This window comes from Canis lupus, chromosome 36 (genome assembly GCF_003254725.2).
Source record: "Canis lupus dingo isolate Sandy chromosome 36, ASM325472v2, whole genome shotgun sequence".
In the NCBI taxonomy this organism is placed as follows: Eukaryota; Metazoa; Chordata; class Mammalia; order Carnivora; family Canidae; genus Canis; species Canis lupus.
Window position 1 is genome coordinate 8,919,094 of NC_064278.1, and position 20,850 is coordinate 8,939,943.

Here is a 20,850-nt window from a genome sequence, read left to right on the forward strand (position 1 = left end):
TCTGAGTCCAGCCAAGCACTTTAACCCTTGCGTAATGCAGCCTAAAAAAAATCCTTCCGTGTGTGTGTGTGTGTGTGTGTGTGTGTGTGTGTGTGTGTATGGAGAGAGAGAGAGAAAGAGAGACAGAAAGAGAGATAGAGAGGAAGGGAGAGAAACAGAGCAGGGAGACAAAGGCGAGGAAGGACAGGAAAGAAAGAAGAAAAAGGAATTATGTAGCCAGGTCTTCATTTTTTGTAGTCATCTTTCCACTGATGAGCTGAATTCACATCAGTAGGACTCAATCATTTGAAAAGAACAGATGGAACGAAATTGCTAATAACACACTTAATCCTCAGGACATCTGAAGTTTCCTTAGCTAAAGGGTAGCAACCATGGGTATCATGGGAGGTGGTGACACAGTTGAGCAACACTTAAAATCAAAGGTAATATTCTCCCACAGAACAGTGGAAAGGGTTAAAATATAGATATTTCAAGGCAAGTTTCTTTCTCAATCGGACTCAAAAAGTTAGAAGATTTGAAAGCTATTAGAACTATGATAGATGATCCTCTTTCAGACACCTTTCTTTTCTACTGACAAGTTGCTGTTAAAAATTAAAGTAGAAAGAGGCCTCCTTTTTTGCTGCACATTTTTAATGGACCTGAAGCCAAAATAAGTCAGACTAAATTATGGGAGTAAATGACCTCCCGGGAAGTATTATACCAAATTCCAAAGTACTATAAAGACTTTCCCTTGATCTTTTTAGCTTCACAGCCTGAAATTCAAAATCTGTATTTAATTTTAGATTGCATATACCAGCTTTTAAATTTTCTTTCCAAAATGATATATCATTTTAAATGATAGGACACCTTTAACTTGTATTTCCTAAAACTGCTGACTGTCATTTCTTTATTCTTTTCCTCTATAAAAACAGATATAGATATAATTAATTGCAAAAAGTATTTAGGGTTGGGTACTGTAATGGATCAACCATTGACCTACACTTAAGAGATACCGCTTTAAACTCAACCTTCGTTCCTAAGTAAAACGACTCTGACCCAAAGTGAAGTTTTCAGTTCACACCTGAGAAAGACACTGAATACAGAAAAAAAAAAAAGGAAGGCTGGAAAGAGATGAGGCTTTCTAATCTCTGATTTTAGGACTATTTTGGGTAACTGCATTTTATTCTCAAAGCATCTTTTAGCAGGTTGCAAACAGGTGCACTCATTTTCAACGCAGCCCTTCTGTAGTTCCACAAATGCCTTAATCGAGCAGCAGTTCAACAATAATGCATGCCTATAACACCTGTAAATCATTCTACATTCTTAAACAGAGGCCACTCCTATAGAGGGAATCTCTTAAAACTTTTCTGTACACGCTGACTGCAAATGCCTTTGTTAACATGTTTGTGGCGATTAGTGCTACGTCTGCTAAGGTAAAAAAAAATGAATACACAATAATAGTTTGATTTTGTAACTAAGGATCATCAAGCTAGAGGACAAAATTTAAGTATCATTTGTTAATTCAAGTTTAAGCCTAACTGGTGTGGCAGAGATCAAAAACAACAAAAAACATTAAAGTCAGTGTGTCCCACCCAAAAACCAAAAAAAAACTATTCTTTCAGGGTATGGAGCATGCTGGATATTTGAGGACTGATTCCAGGAAATTGACTTTTGTTGTTGCTACTCTAAGTTACTCATATGGCTTTGATCTAAGTTTGACTATTGAGAATTGTATATCCTATCCATATTTACCAAAGTTGTCTTCTACTTACTTTTATTTTAAAGATTTTATTTATTTATTTGACAGAGAGAGAGAGAGCAAACACACACAGTGAGGGGTAGTGGAGAGGGAGAAGCAGGCTCCCAACTGAGCAGGGAGCCCAATTTGGGGCTCGATCCCAGGACTCTGAGATCATGACCTGAGCCAAAGGCAACACTTAACCCACTGAGCGACCCAGGCGCCCCAAGTTTTCTACTTACTTTGATCAGTCTTCTAGGTTCCAATGTGGCCCTGGGAGAGTCAATTAGTTTTCTATGCCTGCTTCCACAATTAGAAAATCATGAGATAAAGAAAAAAAAAAAAAAAGAAAGAAAGAAAGAAAGAAAGAAAGAAAGAAAGAAAGAAAGAAAGAAAGAAAGAAAGAGAAAATCATGAGATTTTGTTGTAATTATAACCTCAAAAGTAGGCCTAAAAGTCAGATGAGACATACCACCCACCAAGGACCTAAAATTTAAGGAGTCACTCACTCCCAGGGGCATGCAAATATGGGGTTGCTTCTTCTATGACCTTGAGAGGGAGTATGTCCTTAAATTGCATGCCCTTAGTGCTTTATATGTCTCACTCTAGTCCAGACCCTGTTGATGTGAAGTTGATATCGAATTGAGATTTGAAAGGTTTTAAAGACTTGGAAGGATAATGACCCATGTACTTTTAATAGTATTGTTCGCAGAAAGTATCAGAATACAATGTCTCTCCATACCATGGTCAAACAAGGAGCTGGTACTTTATAAATTTCTTATCTTTTACTCAGACAATTTCCAGGAAATCATGACCGCTTGTAAATTTAAAAAATTTTTCTTATTTGGTTTTATTTTTTGGGAGATAGTTTCTCCTTATTTCTCCTAATAGTTCTGGGCAGAGTATAGGAAATAGATTTTGAGGAAAGATTTAATTTACTAAGTCTCTACTTTGCAGTAAAAAATTAAAAAAAAAAAAGACCCTTTTACATTTTACATTTCTTGTACCTCTCTATTCCCATTCACCTTAGGCGTTCTCATGAGCAAGTTCTAGTACAACTGAAATATTCATTCTGAGATTTTTAGCACAAACTCAACATTTAGTACGTTAATTATTTCAGTTGAAAATGTTTGTTGAAATAAAACTATGGGCCAGAAAAAGGGCTAATTTTGGGGGGGTGTATTTTGTTTTGGGGAATTTTTTTGTGCAGCTCATTTCAGATTATCATCCTGAGTAAAGCAATAGAAGTTGAGTAAAACACGAAGAGAGAGACAAAGAAAGATACAGCACTATTTTAAAACAATGGAAAATAACCAAGGCAACCAGAACTTTAGAGACCTATTTTCCTAAGAAAATGGAAAATCATTGAGGTGACCCTAACATTTATCATCATGTTTTCTTTTTAAAGCATTTGCCAATTCACATCAAGGATAATAGAAGTCAATGATACTATTATTAATATGTATAAACAATACTATGATGAAAAGATGGAAAATTTCACCATAGAAAGTAAACCTACAGTAAGAATCATTAGAAATTCTAAAAATAAAAAACAAAAACAAAAGGTGCCACAAAATACCTCACAACTAAAATTAAGATGTCAATATATGGATTTAATAACAGTGGAGCTAAATAGAAAATCCAGAAGGAAACACCAAAGGAAAAAAGAATGAAATATATGTAAAATAGCATAAGAGACAGTGTGTTTGAAGAAAAGGTCTAACATATGTGTAGCTGGAGTCCAAGAAGGAGAAAAGCAATAAAGAAGTGAGAGCAATATTTCAAGAGACATGGGGTAAGAGTTTTTCAAGTAGATACAAGAAGGTCTACTAACTTTAAGAAGGATAATTACAAACAAACAAACAAAATCACACCTAGTTATATAGTATTAAAAGTTAAAATCAAGGACAAAGAGGAACTCTTAAAAGCAAGTTTAAAAAAAGACATTGCCTGCAAAGAAATGATAATAAAAATATTTCACTTTCAACACAAATGAAATCCAGCAGAAAAGAAATGACATCTTTAAGACATCAAAATGAAATTGCTGCCAGTTCACAATATTTATGCAGTGTTTGGCTAACAAATGAGCTTCTCAACAACTTACTCTGGTTGTAGACTCATTTTTTATTTCAAAGAAGAAATTCTTCTTTGAAAGATATTTCATACTAAATTTTCTGATCTTTCTTACTGTTGCTTTCCTGTGAGTTGTGATTGTTGTGTTGAGTGCTTAGTCTGGGAATGTTGATATATATTGTAAATTTTTAGTACAGCCATACTGTTAATGCTAAAAGCCACAATACTTTGTTATCTAATTTGAATACAAAACAAACCATACTCCACTGTGTCTCAAAAGTGTGATACTCAAAGACTACTTTTTTCCTTTTTCTTTTGCCATGGTGGTAGTGGTGGTATGTGTGTGTGTGTGTGTATACACAAGATCCATTTGTATACATGGTGCACTGGTATAAAAAAGTAAAATAAGATATTGCAGCACAGCAATATGTATGACACTTGAAACTCTGATGAGTTAGAGCTGCATCACTGAGATTTTTAGTGCACAAAGCAGCAGTGCAAAGTAGTGGGAACACCATGAATGATCTCTATCACAATGGCTGCCAACTTTCCTGCTGTGCTAGGACAGCAGCCATAGGAAACATAATGAATGAGTGTGGCTATTTTTCAATAAAATTTTCTTTATGGACACAAAATTTAAATTTCATATTATTTTCACATATCTTAAAATGCTGTGTTTTTTTTTTCTTTTTTTCAGCCATTTACAAATGTAAAAACCAAACTCAATTCACAGATTAAAACAGACTAACAATTAGGTACTGGGGCAGGATTTGGCCCATGAGTCCTACTTTGCCAAGTTCTACTTTAAACAAGAATAAAAGATGGTGGAGTTTTTAAATGAATGCAGAAATAAAGCAGGAAAATGGAGATGAAATATTCTAAAGCCTTTGCATTTTCTGGGAAGTGGCAAAAGTAATAATTTAAGATAGATTCTTAAATGTGTATACTATAATTTATTGAATAACTACTAAAAGATCAATAAAAGAGTGTGTAAATAAAAATCTAATAAAAATCTAACAAAGGAGAAAAATTATATAATAAAAACTACTTGGTTAATAAACAGGCAAGAAAGAAAAGAAAAAATAAGTAGATAGATTTAAGCCACTCAAAATACATAATCAGTTTGAATGTAAATGTCCAATATATATATACACATTCAAATCAAAGAGAATCAGCCCAGACAAGAAATTCAACACAACTATATGCTGTTGATATCTTTTTATATAAGAGAACAGAAATGTTGGAAGTAAAAGAAAAACAAATCAAAACAAAACAAAGGTGAGTAGCTGTTTTAATAAAGTAGATTTAAAATAAAAAAGTATAACTAGAGATTAAGAGAAACATTTTATAATAATTAAGGGGTCAATTCATGTGAAGATATAAAAATCCTAATTTTACATGCATTAATAGGAAATCCTCAATGTATAAAAAGCAAAAACTTGCAGAAACAGAAGAAGAACCAAAAATTCCACAGTCATAGTTTGAGATTTACTCTCAGTAAAGTATGGAACAGGCAAACAAAAAATTAATATATAGAAGTTTTTCAAAATGACAGAGTACCCATTTTTTTTAAGTTTACTTAGAATATTTAACAAATTGACTTTGTTCTGGAACACAAAGTAACTCTGAACACTTTTTTCCTGAGCACAGTGAAATTAAGATAGATACCAATTACAAACAATACTAGACAATCCCCCCAGATTAGGTAATTGGGCAAATAAAATAGTAAATAATTCAGGGCTCAAAAAAGTCACTATGGAAATTAAATATATATTTTTATGATATGTAGTAATGATCTATGATATGTGATAGTAAGATAGTGACGTATATTAGTGAATATATATTCATATATATCACTTAATATATATGACATTATATATGTGGATATATTATATATTGTGAATATATTGTATTCAAAATATGTGGATTACAGTTGAACCTTTACTTACAGAAAATCTATTACCTAAATGTATATTATAAAAGAAGAAATGTATAAAATAAATTATCTGAATATGATTTTCAATAAGCCAGAAAAAGACAGTTAAGTAAACACAATGTAATAGAAAAAAGAAAACCTAGTAAAAATTAACTAAATAGAAAACAAATGTGCAATGGAAAAATCAACAAAGCCAAAGGTTTGTTATTTTAAAATAACCATAAAATTTGTAAACTCCTAGAAAGTCTTGATTAAAAAAAAATACAGTATAGAGAGGGACATGGATATAGAAGATACAAGTATTACAAATGTAATCATAGGCTTTCATGAATAACATTATGACAACAGGTTGGACTATTTCAGTTAAGCAGGCCAATTCCTGGGGAACAAATCGTTATTTAGGACTTTTGACAATAATTGAGACAAACTCATTTCTCCCAAAATGTTTCTAAAGCCCTATGGAATTAGCAAAAGGCAAATGTTTTAAGGCTCTGGAAAGTACATAAATGTACACAATAATCTGAGAAGCATTTATGCATGAATGATGCTGGGATTTGAGAAAGAAGAATGGAAATTTGTGATTCTATCTTGGGTCAGCTTCCAATACCCCTCCACTTCCAAATTTGTTGGTGAGCCACAACAAGGTGAGCCATGAGAACCAACAGCTTCTGCCAGTCAAAGAGGTCTCACTCAGTTTGGAATGATGGGCAACACCCAACAGCATTGTCAGTTTAAGTTATTTCTTGCAGGCAAGCAAAGGTAAAGGGCTGATGGCTCATTACAGATATGCCATGTTCATGATCAGACATTTCAATATTGTAAAGATGCCAAATCTCCCTAAAATTAAACTGTAAATTCAATGCAATCAAAATCCAATAGGTAATTAAATGAAAATTGACAAGCCGATTTTTATGGAAATGCAAGGGGCCAAAAATAGCAAAGGCAATGAATGTTAAAGAACAAAGCTTTTGGATCTACATTATCAGACACCAAGATTTATTTTAAAAACACAGAAACTAAAATGTGTGTTATTAAAATAGTATAAGAGCATGGAGCCTAGAATCAAATGCATTTACATAGTCACCTGATTTACAACAAGCATTGCAGAATGGAGTGGAAGATCCAAAAGTATTTGGATGTGCAAAAGAGAAAAAAGATACGGATATAGAAATAGATATAGATAGATATAGATGGTATAGGTATAGATCTTGACCTTTATTTCACAGTACCAAAAATACATTCCAGGTGGATCATAAAACTAGATATGAAAAACAAAGTAATAAAGCTAGAAAAGATAGCAGAGAAGAATATCTTTATGATTTGACCTAGGTAAAGTCTTCTTAAATATGTCACAGAGAAAATAACTAAAAAGGAAAGATAAGTTTGGACTTCATTAAAATTAAGAACAATTTACCAGCAAATATATCATTATGAGAGTGAAAAAGCAGACTTTCAAGTAGGAAAAATATATGTAATTATGTATCGATAACAAAAGATAAATGCACAGAATATACACATTATATATATGCATATATATTTAAATACATATATTTAGATCTCAGATCAAATAAGAAAAAAATGGGCAACCAAGTTAAAAATGGGAAAAAGCCATGAATAGACATTTCTAAAAGGTATACCCCCCAAAATAGTGAGTATAACAAAAAATCTTTAATATTTGACATTAAGACAATGGAAATTAAAATCAAAATTACTTATCAATACACATACACGCATACCAGAAAACCAACAATTAAAAATAATAACAATACCAAGTGTTGATAAGGATATATAACAACTGAAACACTTATGCTGCTTATACACACATGCATTCTAGAAATCCACTGAGAGTGTCTACAAGCTACGTATGTGCATACCCCATACATAGCAATTGCATTACCACCCAAATTGCACATATACGTGCACCAAGACACATGCAACAATGTTCAAGCAGCATTATTCATCAGGAGTAGAATGGATAACTCTAATTGTCACATCCAGTTTAATGGAAAACTACTCAACAATGAGAATGAACAAACTTTAACAAAATGGATGAATCACAAACAAAATGTTGAGTGGAGAATTTAGACACAAAAGAGTACATACATATATAATGTCCAAAAGAGGTTAATCTATTGTGATAAAAGTTACAATATCATATGTTATCTTTGTGGGGAGCTGGTGGGAAGTTTGATAGGTACTTGTAGCTGTCTTGAGCAAGGCTGGCTGGCATCCACATAATGTTCTATAGTGTGATCTGGATTCATGGATGTGTTTCATTGATCACAGTATTTGTATATTTTTGGAATATATATTTCCTTAATAAAGTATACATACACACATACATATAGACATATAGTGAGACGTAGACACATAAAAACATAGTTTTACACATATATACATATACACATATGTATGTGTGTGCATATGTATGCATGTGTATATAAATTCATAAGTTCATATACACTCAATGGAATTGCAAGCTAAAAAGTTCCTATCAAGATGCTTTGATAAGTAGTACAGGGGTAAGTGTGCAAGGAGGAATTACTTGGCCAAGGAAATTTTATCTGAGAATCTATCTTTTAAGCTGAGACTTTTAAAATGAGGAAAAGCCGTGCTGGTGAAAAATTGGACTTAACCTTCCAGGAATAGGATGCAGAATATAAAGGGTCTGTAAAGTGGGAAAGATTTCATCTTGGTCTGTGAACTGAAAGGAATCCAGCATAACTGAAGGCTAGTTAAAGATGAGGAGAAGGATTAGTGAGAAAAGGAATTTGGCCTACTGGGCCTTGTAGGCTATAATAAGAAATTTGATTTTAAGAAAAAGTGAAAGTCATGGAATGATATTAATGGCATTACATAATCTCACTGTTGTTTTGTTTTGTTTTGTTTTAATCATTCCAGCTACTTTGTAGATAAAAGACTGAAATGAAAAAATATTGAGGACATTAGTTTTAGTACAAATTAATGAGTAATGTAGGATTATGTAAACTAGGACTTTTAGAGTCATACTTGACTTAGGGAAATGACTTCGCAAAAAGTATTCTCAGTGAGCACTTGTTTTTAATTGTTTTGTTCTGCTTAAATTGTGCAACATTATATAGCATTTCTTTTTCTCAGCACAAAGAGCCTAGGTAGACCAGTTTCTGGTGACAATATATTAATAATAAATCTCAAAATTGCTCTCAATGTTTAAATTTTCAAAATTCAAAAAGTTGGAAGTTCTCATTGGAACTATCCATTATTTCATGAATTAATAAGGCTTTATATTTAAAGGATTATCTTAAATGTGTAGCCTGTAAAACATACTTGATTTCATTAGCCAATGTGGAGAAAGTGTTTTCTCACCTAAAAATAAAGTGTGAAAAAATCCCATTGTTTCTCCTATTCTTTTTGCACTTTTGACAAAAAGTGTTGGGGGGGGGGCATAAATTAATAGATCTTTTCTCCTTTTAAATCTGATGAGGATACATATACTACATGAATGATGTAAATGGTGTAGTTTAAAAAAATCTCAACCTAGATAATTTATTGGTGACTCATTTCGCTACACATTTTAATCATCGAAAATAAAATACTGATAATATGAAACAATAATTTGAATTTCTGTATTTATTTATTTATTAAAGCCATCTTGGAATTTTTTTTTTTTTCCTGCAGGATTTTCTTTGTCAGACATTCTGTGTTTTAGCAGTGAGGCTTAAAAAAACAACTTATTAAAAATGAATGGTACTCAATATATTATTTGCCTTTATCATTCTCACTTTCTATTAAAAGGTACAGAATACCTACAGGGTATCTTTATTTAGATAAATAACTGCCAACTCAAATTCAACAGGTCTACAGTACAATCTACGTTCATGTTAAAAACTACCATTTCTATACCAATTAATTGGTAGCCAGATAACTCTTAAAATTATCCAAGTTCAAAACCTTGAAGTTTTCTTTTAGCTTTTGAGACCTAATTGTATCAAACTTACTAGTATTAAATAGTCCTGTATTCTGAACATTTCACAGATCTGTCCCTTTCTCTCCATCCTTATTGCCATGTCTTCAACTTGTTCTCACTGGATCATTCTAATAGCCTCTTGGCTGGCTTTCTAACCCAACTACCATGGTAGCCAGTTTTCAAGATGGACCCCAGTAATTTTCATCCGACAATTAGACCACTTTGTAGTTCCTTCCCATATATTACCAGAGTTGGTCTTGTGACCAGTAAACTATGGAAGAGGTGAAGGTATGTGACTTCTGATATTACATTACAAAAAGATTGCAGCTTTCATCTTGGGAACACTCTCTTTCTTGATTTCTTATTTTCACTTTCATTCCAGGATCACTCCCTCTTGTGGAAATCAGCTGCCATGTTGTGAGAACTTTCAGACAGCCTATGAGGCCCTAATGGCAAAGGATGGAGGTTTCCAGATAATAGCCAGTGAGAAACAAAGGCTTCCCAACAGCTACATGATCAAACTTAGAAAGAGATTTCCCAGTCTCAGGAAGCCTATTGCTCTAGATGATAGCTTGACTGCCATTTTGTGAGAGAATCTGAGCCAGAATGCTCAACTAAGATTCTCTCAGATTTCTGGCCCTAAGAAACTGTGAGATAATAAATGAATGTCTTCCAAGCTGCTAAATCTGGGGGAATTTTGTCACATAGCATCAGATAACAAATAGGACCTCTACTTCATATATGGCTGCCACTTCCTCCTGTTACCACTCTCCTTAAGTCTCTAGAGGTTTATATTTGTCTGTTGCTTTGAATCCAGATTCCTCTGTTTACATAACTGCACATTTTGTCTTATCTGATTCCATCCCATCTAATGTAAGACCTATGAACAACTGAAGTTTTTCCAAATCTAATTGCTCATTCCAATGTTACCCTTTGCTTTCATCGTTCCACCTTCCAGAATGTCTTTTCTTATCTTTCCGTATCCAATATCAAGGACCAAGTCCTAACAATTACCACCATAAAGCGTTTTCCAATGGCTCTGTCCTATGTACTGATATATTCCATGGAATTAACTCAAGTTTGGTGTAATTATTCATATAAGTTGATTCATCATAGTTCATTTCTTTAAATCCATTCTCCAGTTCCCCTACCTTCACAATTTTGACCTTCTCCTCCCAGATAACTGCTAATTAATTGAATGTTTAATCCAGTCAACTATTCATCCTTCTAGGAGTTTGCCCCCACAAAGTTAGTTCACAGGAGTATTTTGAAACCAACGTGTTCCTTGTGATCCTAACACTGCTGTTAATATTTCATCTAATTGTGAAAATGTTTAGAAATGTTATCAATACTTTAGAGGAAGAAAAGTGATCAGTAGATTGAAAGTACACAAAGAAAATTTGCAGAAGATACAGCCTAATGGCCTTCTTAACAACACAGGAAACCTCAAATAGTGGAAAATGGAAAAATATCTTAATAAAAATGCCAAAAGATATATTTTCATGCTTTAATACTTAGGCCATGAAAAATTTAGACAGAAAGTAAAAAATAATCAGATAAACTAATAACTATACTGAAGTGACCAGATGATTTTGTCTGTTATGAGGTGTCTCTGATATTGGAAGACATTCACCTTATTAAAATAGTCTCTATTTAACCTTTGGTTTCTCAGTTTATTCCTTGCTAGAATATCTAAGTGTGGTGCCACTGGATTTATGTAATTAGAAAACATGACTGTGGGTCTTTTTTTTTAACAGAACTGTTTTATTAATTTGTGGTTGCCTTTTGAAGGTAAGGCTAAGATTTTATCTTTTTATGTGCTTTATGTTGGTGTGGCATATTTACATGACTGCATTTGTATATTACAACTAGGAAATTCTGAAATAAATAAAAGGAGGAAGACATTTGTATTTCTCTGCACTTGGAGATTTTGGTAGTGAATGAGGAATTTTTCTATAAGGGCCACTAAACACAGATTATGGTACATTATGAAGTTCTAAAATCTGCTCCAAACTATTTTGTATTTCAAAATATCTTGTGGTTGTTGGTTTTTTGTTTGTTTGTTTTTTAATAAAATGACTTACCAGAAAATAAGGCTTTGAAAACTAGAAGATCTATTTCAGGCTAACTATTGTCAAGTATTGTTTTATTATTTATTTTATTTTATTTCAGATTTTATTTATTTATTCATGAGAGACACACAGAGAGAGAGAGAGAGAGGCAGAGACGCAGGCAGAGGGAGAAGAAGTCTCCATGCAGGAAGCCCGATGTGGGACTCGATCCTGGGACTCTAGGATCACGGCCTGGGCAGAAGGCAAGTGCTAAACTGCTGAGCCACCCAGGGATCCCCAAGTATCTGTTTTAAATGGAAATAACCAATGTCACTATCCAGAGAAATATTTTCTAAATCCATAAAGAGTTTTGAAATTTCTGAAAAAAGAAAACAAAAAAGAATGGAAAGGAGGAACTGAAAATTCCAGGTGACCTTAGGAAAAGCTAGAAGTAACTAATGTATCTCAAGAATGAGTCTGAAATACAACCTTTTCAAAGTGAAATTTTTCCTTAGGTTCCTGAGAGATTTTATGCTCAAAGATCAGTCAAGAGTACTTTTGGTGAATTGAAACTTTAGGAAGACCAAGTGGGCTCAATATTGCTTTATGCTAGATGTTTGGTGATGGACAGGCATGTTGACAATTCATTTATTTCTTTAAAAAATATATAGGGGTGCCTGGGTGGTTTGGTTGCAGTTGAAGCCTCTGCCTTCAGCTCATGTCATGGTCCCCGTGTTCTGGGATCAAGCCCATATCCATCGGTTCCCTCTTCCCTGCTCGTGCTTTCTCTTGCTATCTCTGTCACTATCTCTGTTTCTCTCAAATAAATAAAAACTTTTCAAAAATGTTTATAAAGGGTCTAATCTGTACCAATACATTCCCCTCTTCTCCTGACACTCATGAGGGGTGTGTGTGTGTGTGTGGGGGGGGTGTATCGTGAGATATTCAAGTATGAGCCAGTACACCATGGTGCACAGAGGCCATGCTTAATCCTACCTGAAAGGCATGAGAGAGGGAGGAGAGGCTTGCTAGGAAAGTTAAGAAATTGAACTGAATACTAAAGAATAAGTAATGACGGGATGAGCACTGGGTGTTATACTATACGTTGGCAAATCGAACTCCAATAAAAAAAATATACATATAAAAAAAAAGAGTGAGTAAGAATTTCTTAGGTGGGAAAGTGGCAAGAGAAGAGTGCTTGCAAAAGGAAAATAGTATGAACAAAGACACAGATGCAAGCAAGAGCATGGCTCCTTCCAAGAAATGGGAATAATTCATTCATATTGGGGTACAAAGTGCAAATGTGTATAATGCAGGGTATAGGGCTGGACAACCAGTCAGGGGCCAATCATTAAGGGAAAAATTCACCATACAAAGACTTCTAACCCTAAAAGTGGTGCAAAGGCCACTAAAATATCTTAACAGAAGGAGCAATGAGATCTGTACTGTGGAAATACGGTTCTGGCTATGAAGATAAATTGGAGTGGAGGTGGCCACTAAAAATAGATTGAATAGTAAAAACAGTCCCAGACAGAAATTATAAAAGCCCGACCTGATGCAATAAATGGAGAAAAAGGTTCAAATTGGAGACCTATGAGGGAAATATAATTAATATCATTTAGTGACCAGCTGGATATACAGACAGTAACTCTAGGTTGACTCCCACATTTTAGAATTGGATGCCAAGAGAAACTTTACTATCCTGAATCAGGTTTTGGCGAACCATGATGAGGAACCAGTTTGTACACTATTCTCTTCATCTGACACTGGTACAATCTGATGAAAATAGCCAGTAGACAACTAGATATTTGGCTTAGACTGTCAAAAAAAAGCCCCAAGTTTAAGCTATAGATTTGGGAGATACCGCAATATAGCTGACAGGTAACACCTTAGAAGTAGATAACATGTCTAAGGAACAGTGGCCAGATTATAGGCACCACTTCAAAATCAACAGGGATGGGACACTTGGGTGGCTCAGCAGTTAAGCGTCTGCCTTTGGCTCAGATTGTGATCCCCGGATCCTGGGATTAAGTCCCCCACTGGGCTCCTTGCGGAGCCTGCTTCTCCGTCTGCCTATGTCTCTGCCTCTGTCTCTGTGTCTGTCATGAATAAATAAATAGAATCTTTAAAAAAAATCAACAGGGATAATTTTTCAAGATCTACATATCCAGGCTTTTATACACCAGGCATATTGAATATCCTCCAGTACCTATTCTAACACTTGGGTCAAAATAGATCCTTGGGATGGAATTAATCATTCGATCAGTTGACCAGATGACTGGACCAGAGATGGAGGTACTGATGTGCATGTGATTGGGTCAATAATAGATCATAAGATGTATCAACGGAGGGTTGGGAAGAAAGGAAGCTAAATGGCAAGGTGCTTGTAGTGAAGGTGGGAAGTATACTGGGAAGTGAAGAAAAAGGAGAAAGTAGAAATAGTCACTCTTTCAAGAAGTTTAACCCTGAAGGGAAAGAGAGAGATAAGTTGGTAGAAAGAATTTCAGAGAGGGGCACACATATCTGACTATGTCTATAGGCTGAGAGATGGAAGATGCCAATCAAACTTAGTCTACAGTAACCATTGACTCTTGAGGGAAAACTAAATGGAGAAGTATTTTCAGGAGCTGGCATTCTAGCTCCTCAATTGCCCAATAGCCAGTCATATTGAAGTTTATTATTTGGTTGGCATCTTGTGCCTATTGCCTAGTGATTTATTTTCCCCATAACAACACAACTGAAAATCATCACATAAATTTTAGAAGGGAATAATTGTGCCAATTCTATGTTTATTCAAAATCTCCACTAGATTCTTTTTTTCTTGAAAGTTTCTCTATCTCTCCCACACATATAGCAGCTGAATTTTATACTTCCCCTTAAATTCTTGAGGGCAAGGAGAGAGGTCAAGAGAAATGGGGATGGGGGTGACCAAACAGTTCTTTAACTTTTCAGATTACAAGCATCAGCAGGAAAATCTGATATTTTGCTCCAGGAAAAAAACGAAGGAAGAGGAAGAGAAAGAAGAAAGGTGTAGGAGAGTAGTACAATAAACAGACTGTTTTCCGACTCACATATTTTCTCAAATAGCCTAGAAATGATCAAATTCAAATAAAAAGAAACCTTGATACACATTATCTGTATCGAGACCTGTTTTTTGCTTTGAGATAAAAAATAATTATACCCTCATTTCTGAAAATCATATTTCAAAGAGAGTAACAATGTGAATTCTTTTTTTTAATATATTTTTTAACAATGTGAATTCTTAAAGCCAAACATCTTTACCAAAGTGAATGGATAATGATTAAATACATTCATAAAGGAAAATGAACATTTCAAACCACTTTTTAAATTAATGAAAGTGAGAGAAAACATTTAAAACATTATTTATTTCAGTTTTTAACTTTCTAGGAATCTTTTAAGGTTCCTGAACCAAAACTTTGACCTAATTGTATAAGATTATTTACCTATTCTCTACACAAAATTTTTGAGACTTGTGACGAACTGGGAAGTGATTAATATTTTAAGTTGTCTGCATTTTCATTGAAAGGGGAAAACATCATCACTTATGATACAGTTTAAAAAACAGGATCAAGTTACAGTCAAAGAATCCCTAATCCCTTCCACAGGTGTATTTACTGGATTGTTTGTGTGTCTAGCAACTGGCATTGATAAGTCAGAGGTCTGGTTGCCCCATGTTGCATGAATGTATTGTCTGTGTTTTCCATTAGCATTAATGGGTCTTATGTATGCAAAGGAAGAAAAGAACAGACTCTATCTATGATTAATAACAACAGTGTTTTCCACCCTGGTGTAGGCTTCCTTGGAAAGCAGCAGATTTTATCATCTACTTCAACAAACTAGACCCCATATACAGGACAGGTAGTGATACATTGCATCTACATAGTGCAAAGTTAAAAACAGATTTGCAAAGGTGGAATTAAATTTTCTTCTAGACCTGGTAGTTGCAAACCTTGTCAGTAGCTCAGATTTGTTCAGATTTTAACATTACGGTTACTAAACTGAGCCCTCCCTACGTTCTGAGGCACTGGGTATCTTCTGCACTCACCAATTAACACTCCTGATGAGTGTTTTGGTTTCTTTTTTTCGTGGGGGATGGGAGGACAGGCAGAGAAAAGGATGTGTATTCAGCCCATGGTAACTTCAATTAGTTGCCAACTAAAGATTTTATCCTAGTAGCAAAACCAGGAGAAAAAAAAATCTTTTAAATTAATTTGAAGATGCCTACATTTCTAGAATGGCATTGCTTTAACAGGGCTATGCAAATGAGTCCAATTTAGCATCTTGTATTCAGCTGGAAACCATTGCTAAATGATCAGGATAGCCAGTCACAGATATTAAAATGAATTATATCTAATCTGAATTTTAGTCACGCTACATTAACTAATAGAAAGTTATTAACATTTCAAGAGAAAAAAAGCTTTTGCCTGCAAAATTAACAGTGGCTGAGATGTGACCTGTGAGCCATGAAGCCTGATCACTGTAATGACAGTGTAATGGCATATTTACATTAAAATCTCTGCAGCTAATATGGGATTCAGAATTGGACGGTAAGTCGAGGATTATTTAGTCTGGCCTGTTGGCCTTTCTCTAAGTAGTTTTTTTTTTTTTTTTACTTCAATACAAATCTGAAACTTTTCATTTCATGACTATTTATGTGACCAGTTTCTATAGCTCAGTCTCTCCATCTTTACATGACTAATTTTTGCTTTCATTTTCTCTCTTCTTTTTCAATACATTTCTTTCGGGATAGCTGTGTCTTTCCTTGTTTCTCTTGTTTTCTTTCTTCTTTTGGGTTGGATGAACTTCAGGAAACTGGGGTTCAATTGCAAACCACTGGGGAGAAAGGGAGCGGCTTCTTCATTTTTGCTATTTGGCTTCCAAAATTAGGCCATTTTGATGTTTTTCATGTTATGCTTTCATGATGCATACGAAAGAATGCGGTTTTACAACAAACACTGGTTTGAAATGAGTAACAGTGTAACTATTCTTATTAATCTCTAGAAATGGGGGAGAGTTTCCTGTTATCAGGTTGTTTTCCCAATAGCCAGTTTAGAAGTTAGAGATTCAACAATCATTTGCATAATCTACAGCATTCATTTACCTTGAGGATTCAGGTCATTTCTGTTTCCTTCTTTTCTTTTGTCTTGCTCTCTTTTTAATTGAAGAGAATAAAAGAGACTGAAATAAAATAATAGGAAGAAAAATAATAAGAAGAATCAAACTGTGCATTAATTTTGTAATTTATAGGCGTTTAGACTTGAAAGAATCCTTGTTTTAAAAAAAGAAATCATCTAGAGAGTGGCATAAAAATCTAGATTGCAGAGTGATAAGTTCATAAGTTCTCAAATGTGTCAGCTGTAGACTAGTTTATATTTTAACCTGTCAAATTTGCAAATATTGGACTCTAAACAGAACTTTGATAATGAAATATAATGGAGAGGCATTTATCTTTTTTAAAAGGACAGAGAACAAAAGACAAATAATGGGTTCTTTTAATGCAGTTAATGTTTGACACTTAGATTTTTTGCTACAGTTCTGTTTCAAAGATTAATTCAATCCATTCTTCTCTAATCATAACAACAAATAAAGCAGGTACATATTTCTAAACTGTAACTTCTAACAATTTCGTATTTTATTTCTTTCTCCATCCTCAAAGAGGGTGTTATCAGATATCTCTGCCTTCCTTGGATTTTTTTTTTAAGTCTTCTAAAACATAACTTTATCTGGAGGCAAATTATCCCATTTGCACTGCGAATTCATGCACAAAGATATTTCAGAACAGACACGTGTCAACCACAAAGGACATCACGATAAAAATGCCACCTCAATTCCATTTCCCAATTAGAAGAAGAGTATCAATACAGTGACATTGGTTTGACTGACACGAATCTATGCTAAATATCTGCTAGGCTCATATTTATAATAAATCCAGATAATGCATTTGTACTAAAACCAAAGCTTCAGTCCATTTCTTGGATCTTTATTAAAAATAGGCATATTACAAACATTGATTGAAGAAATAACTAGAAACTTGATCTGATGTAATATGATGCAAATTAAGTTTAAACAGTTTGAACTTTATTTGATATTTCTGAATGTATTGCAGTATTTTGAATGTTTTTATAAGAAGTGAAAGCGCTAGGCTAAAATGTACTGACAGCCAGCCTCCAATTTTTCTTCTGAAGCCCATCTGTTTCGTTTCCCCATTGACTAAGGATATTTATTCTGCATGTTTATAGGAAATATACAGAACCTACCCAGTTTTGAGTATAAATACTAATCATATAAAAGCTGACTGTTTAAATTGAATCACAGGATGTCATTAAAAGAGTAGTCTTTCAAATTTTTGGATACTTAGCAATACCCTAAATATGCCAAGATTCGTATTAGATATTTATTTTCTAAATGTGTTAGATATGTGATCATGTTTTAAAAATTAACAGTATAAATGCTGAAAAACAAAAAGTTATAAAGTGTCTTTTTTTTCCCATAATAAGCCATAAATGTCTGCAGTGTGAAAAGTCGATTATAAACTTTAAAATAGGTTTAAAATAGATATACACAACTTTCTTGGCTATGCATTAATAAAACTGCTTAAACCAGGGCATGATCCTGGAGACCTGGGATCGAGTCCCACGTCGGGCTCCCTGCATGGAGCCTGCTTCTCCCTCTGCCTGTGTCTCTGCCTCTCTCTCTCTCTGTCCCTCATGAATAAATAAAATCTTTAAAATAAATAAATAAATAAACAAACAAACAAATAAATAAATAAATAAAACTGCTTAAAGGACACAATATTCAGACTTAAATGTGCTGTGCTTATTCTTAGAGGCAAGAAGGAACACTGCTCAAAATATTTTTTCTCCTATAATTTTAAGATTTTTATTTTGAAAGGAAGAATAGACTGTCTTTTAAAATGGGCCCAGGAGTTTCAAATGGGAGATAGGAGAGTGGTGGCCTGTGAGAATATTGGTGATGTGGAGGGAAGGTGACAAAAATGTCCTGTTATATTCTTGGCCAAAAACATCATCGGTATCACTTATTTTACATTCAAAGTGAATACACTAAAAAAAAAAAAATGGATACACTAATTTTCATTTCTCTTTGTCTTAAGTTTTCTTGCCTGCTCCGTGGCTTATGGATTGACAGTTTTGACAAGCAAATGTGGTGTAAAATGCATAGGATAGTCCGTTTAAAACACATAAATTGCTATGCAAGTCTAATAATTGATCTTTAATTGTAATCATTAAATCAGGAAGTGTCTATCCTCCTGCATTATTCGATTATCTCAACAAATTCTGAGCCCATGAAGTTAATCTTACGTGAGTAGATATGAGTAACCAGACTTATTTTTTTTCTGAAAACTTTTTGTTGCTCACATATAGAAAGACTATAATGCACGTATGGTATTAACACAATAAGGCATACATCGTGGATGACATTACACAGGAACACACACACACACACACACTAGTTACACTGTGAAAAAACTAGGTAGAAAGTCCACTATCAGAGGGAGCACAGTATAATGGTTTAGAAGATAGATTCCAAGCCAGATTCCAAATTTTGAGTTTTTTGCTTTGCCACAATGAGCTCTGTGACTTCAGACAAATTCCTGGACCTTTATTTCCTCATTTGAAATAAAAATGACATGAAATTTTCTTTGAGGGTCAGATAATTTGGTAACATATATATTATCTATAGAAGATGTAAAATATAATAGTATATATATATTTCTTATAATAGTGTCCAGCTTATAGTCAGTGCTCAATAAATATTCTCTATGATGTCAAGTATTATTATTACTATTATCACTTATATTCACTGCCTATTAGAGACAAGACAGAAGCACAGGCAAGATTTAAATACTTCACATCCATCACTACATGCTTTGTTCTACAAATAGGATGCATGGCATAGGGCCAAATAATAAATATATGTGCAAACAAGAAATGGAATACACATGATATAGTTTGAGGGATGTAACAGAAGCCTTCTTACTCAAATTTGCCATCCTATCTATATGAACTTGAGGAAGTCACTTCAACTTTCTGGGACTTGATTTTCTCATCTATATAATGAAGAGATTGAAATAGATGATTAGGAAACTCTCTGAACTCAATGATATTTTTCCCGTCATCATTCAGTAACAATTTCCATTTTTACGACTCCATAATGCAAGCTTTTTAAAACCCCAACATATAAATGTCCCAAACAAGACATCCATAACTCCTTAGTCTGTGCTTTGCTTTCTTGAGTTTTAGGAGAGAAGAGCATAAGAACAGCAGTATGACTTGCACATAAAGGGAAGGTGAGCAGACTTCTAGAATACGGGGAAATTACAGAAACACACTTATAGACTGGGGACCCCTGAGCATAAACTACACGTGCTTCCCATCAAACCCAAGAGCTGGCAAGCATTCTTGGATGTTAGAAATCTCTCAGCCAATTCAGCAAAGAAAAGAGACATTGAGCAAAAAATGCTAAGTCTTCTAGAAAACCAACTGTGATCCTGAGAATTGTAATAACATCTTTCTAGCTGGAGCAAAAGATCGTAAACAACAGAAAAAGGAACCAGACCTACTTTTTCAGGACCAAATTCAGTTGTGAAAACCATGTTGTGAAAAGACTTGAGTAGAAAATACCCCATGTTTTCAGTAAAGAGAGAAGAGTCCAGCATCACCTGTGTATAAAACAAGCCTAATAGTTTGATAGATTCAGTTTTCTAAATTACTTGGAATGTTTCCTTCCCTTGCTTTTAAGTTAACATGACGAAAATAGACACAGAGAAGTACATGCTTTCTGTGATGACAGGTAAACATATGCTTTATCCTTTCCAAACATAGAAGCTTGTACAAGGCAGAAGCCTGTACTTCTTGGGAATGAAGGCACATCAAATGGCAGTAGAATCTAGTGGCTAATTAGGCTCAGATGTCATACCATTCTGGGTTTGCACTTTGGCTATGCTATTGTTCTACTTGTGTAGACAAGTCATCCTTTCCCTTGAAGACTCATTTGCTTATTGGAAAAATAGAAATAATAATAGAATTGTTGTGAGTAATAATCTGACCTGATGCTTGTAAAAGGCATACAGCAGCTGGCACTAGTA

The 20,850-nt window shown here is 34.1% G+C and overlaps 1 long non-coding RNA gene across 3 annotated transcripts in view; it reads right to left on the reverse strand.

Annotated features, from left to right (window-relative positions):
• The window catches only part of LOC112674639 (uncharacterized), a 144,736-nt gene that overhangs the window by 33,913 nt on the left and 89,973 nt on the right, over positions 1-20,850 (reverse strand). For 2 of the 3 annotated variants that reach the window (XR_007408533.1, XR_004804844.2), the window contains exons 4-5: positions 16,846-16,922; positions 1,960-2,017 (exon numbers count right to left, since the gene is read on the reverse strand). This is a non-coding gene — a long non-coding RNA (uncharacterized LOC112674639). The remainder of the gene's footprint in view (positions 1-1,959; positions 2,018-16,845; positions 16,923-20,850) is intronic. The other variant, XR_007408532.1, reaches the window with a different exon arrangement.